This window comes from Arachis hypogaea, chromosome 1 (assembly GCF_003086295.3).
Source record: "Arachis hypogaea cultivar Tifrunner chromosome 1, arahy.Tifrunner.gnm2.J5K5, whole genome shotgun sequence".
Lineage (NCBI taxonomy): Eukaryota > Viridiplantae > Streptophyta > Magnoliopsida > Fabales > Fabaceae > Arachis > Arachis hypogaea.
The window spans coordinates 41,820,164-41,827,548 of record NC_092036.1 but is presented as its reverse complement, the minus strand read 5'-3'; the positions used below and the strand labels follow the sequence as shown (position 1 = coordinate 41,827,548).

The 7,385-nt window shown below is 40.9% G+C and overlaps 1 non-coding gene across 1 annotated transcript; it reads left to right on the top strand.

Moving 5' to 3' along the window:
• Nucleotides 1-369: 369 nt before the first annotated feature.
• Nucleotides 370-477, top strand: LOC112715528 (small nucleolar RNA R71). The gene has a single exon (XR_003159773.1). It is a non-coding gene; the product is annotated as a small nucleolar RNA R71 (small nucleolar RNA).
• Nucleotides 478-7,385: the final 6,908 nt, after the last annotated feature.

The window sequence follows — 7,385 nt, the reverse complement described above, 5'->3', positions numbered from 1 at the left end:
CATTGAAGGGTTCTCAGGATCATAGGCTTCTTCCTCAGATGAAGCCTCCTTAGTACTGCTTGGTGCATTTTGCATTCCAGACAGACTTTGAGAAATCATATTGACTTGTTGAGTCAATATTTTATTCTGAGCCAATATGGCATTCAGAGTGTCAATCTCAAGAACTCCTTTCTTCTGACTAGTCCCATTGTTCACAGGATTTCTTTCAGAAGTGTACATGAATTGGTTATTTGCAACCATTTCAATCAGTTCTTGAGCTTCAGTAGGCGTCTTCTTCAGATGAAGAGATCCTCCTGCAGAGCTATCCAAAGACATCTTGGATAGTTCAGAGAGACCATCATAGAAAATACCTATGATGCTCCATTCAGAAAGCATATCAGAAGGACACTTTCTGATTAATTGTTTGTATCTTTCCCAAGCTTCATAGAGGGATTCTCCTTCCTTCTGTGTGAAGGTTTGGACTTCCACTCTAAGCTTACTCAATTTTTGAGGTGGAAAGAACTTTGCCAAGAAGGCATTGACTAGCTTTTCCCAAGAGTCCAGGCTTTCTTTAGGTTGTGAGTCCAACCATGTCCTAGCTCTGTCTCTTACAGCAAAAGGGAATAGCATAAGTCTGTAGACCTCAGGGTCAACCCCATTAGTATTGACAGTGTCACAGATTTGCAAGAATTCAGCCAAAAACTGATGATGATCTTCCAATGGAAGTCCATGGAACTTGCAATTCTGTTGCATTAGAGAAACTAATTGAGGCTTAAGCTCAAAGTTGTTTGCTCCAATGGCAGGGATAGAGATGCTTCTCCCATAGAAATCGGGAGTAGGTGCAGTAAAGTCACCCAGCACCTTCCTTGCATTGTTGGCATTGTTGTTGTTTTCGGCTGCCATAGGTTCTTCTTCTTTGAAGAATTCGGTCAGGTCCTCTAAAGAGAGTTGTGCTTTGGCTTCTCTTAGCTTTCTCTTCAAGGTCCTTTCAGGTTCAGGGTCTGCCTCAACAAGAATGCTTTTGTCTTTGCTCCTGCTCATAAGAAAGAGAAGAGAACAAGAAAAGGTGGAATCCTCTATGTCACAGTATAGAGATTCCTTGAAGTGTCAGAGGAAAAGAAAAGTAGAAGACAGAAGTAGAAAATTCGAACTTATCAAAGAAGATGGAGTTCGAATTTTGCATTAAGGGATAGTGTTAGTCCATAAATAGAAAGATGTGAGAAGAAGGGAAGAAATTTTCGAAAATCAAGTCAAAAATTTAAAAACATTTTGAAAAACATTGATTGATTTTCGAAAATTAAGAGTAGAAAAGAAATCAAGTGATTTTTGAAAAAGATTTTGAAATTAGAAATAAAAAAGATTTGATTGAAAACTGTTTTGAAAAAGATGAGGTTAAGAAGATATGATTGGTTTTAAAAATATGTGATTGAGAAGATATGATTTGAAAAACATTTTAAAAAGATTTGATTTTGAAAATTAAAAACTTGGCTAACAAGAAAAGATATGATTCAAACATTAAACCTTCCTCAACAGAAAAGGCAACATACTTGAAATGTTGAATCAAATCATTAATTGATAGCAAGTATCTTTGAAAATGGAAAGAAATTGATTTTGAAAAAGATTTGATTGAAAAATTGATTTGAAAAAGATTTGATTTTAAAAAGATTTTGAAAACTTAAAAAAAATTTGATTTGAAAACAAAATCTTCCCTTTTAGCCATCCTGGCGTTAAACGCCCAGAATGGTGCACATTCTGGCGTTTAACGCCCAAAACTATACCCTTTTGGGCGTTAAACGCCCAACCAGGCACCCTGGCTGGCGTTTAAACGCCAGTCTGTCCTTCTTCACTGGGCGTTTTGAACGCCCAGCTTTTTCTGTACCATTCCTCTACTGTATGTTCTGAATCTTCAATTCTCTGTATTATTGACTTGAGAAGACACAAATTAAAAATATTTTTGGATTTTTTTAATAATCAAAATGCAACTAAAATCAAATAACAATGCATGCAAGACACCAAACTTAGCAGTTTGTATACTGCTGACACTAATGAGACTGCATATGAGACACACAAAACACTCAAGTCAAGAGAATTCAAAGATCAAAACAAGGAAATCATCAAGAACAACTTGAAGATTACTTAAGACATATGAATGAATGCAAGAAGAACAGAAACATGCAATTGACACCAAACTTAAAATGAAACACTAGACTCAAACAAGAAATATTTTTGGATTTTATGATTTTGTAATTTTTTTTGGATTTTCGAAAATTAAGTGGAAAAAGAAAATAAAGGTATCAAAATTCTTAATGAGAATTCCAGGAATCATGCAATGTTAGTCTAAAGCTTCAGTCTAAAGGAATTAGACATGGCTAGCCAAGCTTCAGCAGAACATTGCATTCAAGAGCTAAATTGATGAAGATCAATCAGCTTTGGTGATGATAAGAACATCACCTTGAAACACTAGAATTCATTCTTAAGAATTCTGAAGAAAAATACCTAATCTAAGCAACAAGATGAACCGTCAGTTGTCCAAACTCAACAATCCCCGGCAACGGCGCCAAAAACTTGGTGCGCGAAATTGTGAACAATACTTTTCACAACTCTCATAATCCCCGGTCATGAACCCCAAAAACTTGGTGTTCAATACCATGGCATTACACAACTTCGCACAACTAACCAGCAAGTGCACTGGGTCGTCCAAGTAATAAACCTTACGTGAGTAAGGGTCGATCCCACGGAGATTGTTAGTATGAAGCAAGCTATGGTCATCTTGTAAATCTTAGTCAGGCAAACTCAAATGGATATGGTGATGAACGCATAAAAACATAAAGATAGAGATAGAGATACTTATGTAATTCATTGGTAGGAACTTCAGACAAGCGTATGAAGATGCCTTCCCTTCCGTCTCTCTGCTTTCCTACTGTCTTCATCCAATCCTTCTTACTCCTTTCCATGGCAAGCTTATGTAGGGTTTCACCGTTGTCAGTGGCTACCTCCCATCCTCTCAGTGAAAACGTTCCTATGCTCTGTCACAGCATGGCTAATCATCTGTCAGTTCTTGGTCAGGCCGGAATAGAATCCAGCGATTCTTTTGCGTCTGTCACTAACGCCCCGCCTGCTAGGAGTTTGAACCACGTCACAGTCATTCAATCATTGAATCCTACTCAGAATACCACAGACAAGGTTAGACCTTCCGGATTCTCTTGAATGCCGCCATCAGTTCTAGCCTATACCACAAAGACTCTGATCTCACGGAATGGTTGGCTCGGTTGTCAGGCGAGCACTCGGTTGTCAGGCGATCAACCATGCATCGTGCAATCAGGAATCCACGAGATATTCACCCAATCGAAGGTAGAACGGAGGTGGTTGTCAGTCACACGTTCATAGGTGAGAATGATGATGAGTGTCACGGATCATCACATTCATCAAGTTGAAGAAGAAGTGATATCTTAGAACAAGAACAAGCGGAATTGAATGGAAGAACAATAGTAATTGCATTAATACTCGAGGTACAGCAGAGCTCCACACCTTAATCTATGGTGTGTAGAAACTCCACCGTTGAAAATACATAAGTATAAGGTCTAGGCATGGCCGTGAGGCCAGCCTCCCAATGATCTAAGAACTAGGTGTCCAAAGATGATCTAGAGGTCTAGAGTGATCAAAAAGATGAAAATACAATAGTAAAAGGTCCTACTTATAGAAAACTAGTAGCCTAAGGTTTACAGAAATGAGTAAATGACATAAAAATCCACTTCCGGGCCCACTTGGTGTGTGCTTGGGCTGAGCAATGAAGCATTTTCGTGTAGAGACTCTTCTTGGAGTTAAACGCCAGCTTTTATGCCAGTTTGGGCGTTTAACTCCCATTTTGGTGCCAGTTCCAGCGTTTAACGCTGGAATTCCTGAGGGTGACTTTGAACGCCGGTTTGGGCCATCAAATCTTGGGCAAAGTATGGACTATCATATATTGCTGGAAAGCCCAGGATGTCTACTTTCCAACGCCGTTGAGAGCGCGCCAATTGGGCTTCTGTAGCTCCAGAAAATCCACTTCTAGTGCAGGGAGGTCAGAATCCAACAGCATCTGCAGTCCTTTTTAGTCTCTGAATCAGATTTTTGCTCAGGTCCCTCAATTTCAGCCAGAAAATACCTGAAATCACAGAAAAACACACAAACTCATAGTAAAGTCCAGAAAAGTGAATTTTAACTAAAAACTAATAAAAATATACTAAAAACTAACTATATCATACCAAAAACATACTAAAAGCAATGCCAAAAAGCGTACAAATTATCCGCTCATCAATGCTCAACAACTAGATGGGAAGGATCCGATGAGGTTGCTATATGGTTGTTTGCCTTCCCTTTCTCTCTTGAGGACAAGGCTAAAGAATGGTTCTACACTCTATCTAGTGAAGTCACTTCCGATTGGGACTTGCTTAGAAGAGGATTCTTGGATAAATTCTTGCCCCCGAAAAAGATGGATAGGCTAAGGAAGGAAATGTCATGTATTGTACAAGGCGAAACGGAACCACTATATGAATATTGGGAACGGTTTCGTAAGCTACTAGACGCATCACCTAATCACATGATTGACACTCAAGTGTTGCTTGGATACATATGTCAAGGGATGCGAGAACAAGATAGAACTCTCTTGGACACCTCTAGCAATGGTTCTTTGTCTAAATATAAAACAGCGGAGGAGGCATGTCAACTTATCATTGACTTAGCCGAATCCAATCAACATATGAGACGAAGAGTCAACCGCCCAAAAACCGTGAATGAGGTATCAACTAGTAGCGAAACCACCGCTCTAACCAAATCCTTGAGCGAAATGACATCCATCTTGAGGCAACTCCAATTGAGCCAACAACAACCACAACAAGCTCAACCATACCAACAACAACCTACACCCCCTCAACAATACAATCAACAATTGGTCCCTCAGAAAGTGTGTGGCATTTGTTCATGCTATTCCCACTACACGGATGAGTGCCCAAGCCTTCAAGAAGACAACACATTGGCGGCTACTCACAATTTCTATGACCGCCCAAATCAAGGGTACCCTTATCAAGGAGGAAGCTACAATCAAGAGAGTGGCAATCAGAATCAAAATTGGAGGGACAATCATCAACAAGGAAATAGGGACAACAACAATAACGGAGGAGGTCAAAGATGGAACAACAACAACTCACAAAATCGGCCACCATACAACCAACAAAACCAACCATAAAACCAACAAAACCAACAAAGAAACTACCAAACATACCAACCACCACATCAAAGACCACCACCCAACCAATCACAAGCCCCTCAACTCACATACCCGTCCACCCCCCTAACCAAGATGATACACTCCGGACCATCATCCAAGGCCAAAAGGAACTACAAAACACACTTGCTTCCGGTCTCACCGGCCTCACCTCTACACTACAAGCTCTTCTTGCACACATGGACCCACCATCAAATCCCACTCCTCAACCCCCAATCCAAAGCGTCATCCCCTCTCAACCTCAACCCAATCCTAAGGGAGGCATCAATGCCATCACCCTAAGATCCGGAACACAATTAAAAGAGAAGGGAGCAAAGGATTCAAATCCCATCCCAACCGCTCAAGGGGAGGAGGGAATAGATATAGAAGAGGTAGTGGAAGAGGAGACACCACAAGTCATAGTTGAGGATGAAGAAGCTCAACCAACAAAAGAGACCCCCAAGACTAAGAGAACCTTGGAAGAAGAAATTGCTCAACCACTCCCATTTCCAACACTTGCAAAGAAAGCTAGGAAGCGCATAGAACTCGACCCCAAAATGATAGAAATGTTCAAGAAAGTTGAGGTAACCATCCCCCTCTTTGATGCTATCCATCAAGTTCCTAGATATGCAAAATTCCTTAAAGATCCATGCATGAACAATGATAGAATTCTTGAATTGGAAACCATCCCATTGGGGAGTTCTATTTCCGCTTTAACGGGAGCATTGCCCGAGAAGTGTGATGACCCGGGCCCTAGTATAGTCACTTGCACCGTCAATAGAGTTCAATCCCTAGATTGTATGTGTGATCTCGGTGCATGTGTTAGCATTATGCCGCTCTCCGTCTACCAGGTATTGAAGTTACCACCACTGAAAAGGTCGGCGGCGAGATTTGTCCTAGTGGATAAAAGCATAATAACCGTGGCGGGTGTTGCGGAAGATGTACTGGTGAATATAACAGGGTTGGTGTTTCTGATTGACTTCTATGTCCTTGAGATGCCATCAAATGAACCCGAGAGAGCATCATCTATCTTACTTGGAAGACCATTTTTGAGAACTTCTAGATTTAAGCTAGATGCCTACTCGGGAACCTACTCATTTGAGATAGATGGGAGAGTTGTGAGTTTTAGCCTAGAAGAAGCAATGAAGCATCCACCGGAGAATCACTCTCTATTTAGGTGTGACCCAATCGACAACAATGTTGCCGAAGTGAACCTTGCAAAGTTGGATGAGAAGTACATGATTGAAGAAGCAAATGAAGATCCAAGCAAACTAAACACCACACACCATACAAACCATCCGAAAATCCAAACTTCAAATCATGACAAAAAGATGGAATTGAAGCCACTACCACCCCACCTAAAGTACTCATATCTTAATGAAGCCCACAAGCTCCCCGTGATAATTGCAAAAGAGCTAACCCCTCAACAAGAAGAAAAGTTGCTAAATGTCTTGAGGAAAAATAAAAGGGCAATCGGGTGGAGTTTGGCGGATCTAATGGGAATAAGCCCCCAAGTATGCGAGCACCGGATATTTCTTGAAGAAGGAGCAAGTCCGGTCCGACAACCTCAAAGGAGACTTAATCCAACCATTCTTGAGGTTGTGAAAAAGGAGGTCACTCGGCTACTTGAAGCGGACATCATCTATCCCATCTCGGATAGCGAGTGGGTAAGCCCAGTCCAAGTGGTGCCAAAGAAATCCGGGGTGACCACAATCAAAAATGAAAGCGGTGAACTTATAGCAACAAGGGTGCAAAATTCTTGGAGGGTATGCATAGACTACCAAAGATTGAATGCGGCCACAAGAAAAGATCACTTTCCACTACCGTTCATTGATCAAATGCTTGATCGACTAGCCGGTAAATCATATTATTGCTTTCTTGATGGTTACTCCGGATACTTCCAAATACACATTGCTCTAGAGGACCAAAAAAAACCCACATTTACTTGCCCCTTTGGAACGTATGCTTACAAGCGTATGCCATTTGGCCTATGCAACGCACCGGCAACGTTTCAAAGATGCATGATGAGCTTATTTGTGGACTTCCTAGAGCAATGTATGGAAGTTTTCATGGACGATTTTAGCGTGTATGGTGACTCATTTGATCATTGCTTAGGCAACCTTGAAAAAGTCTTAGAGAGATGCACCAAAACAAACCTTGTCTT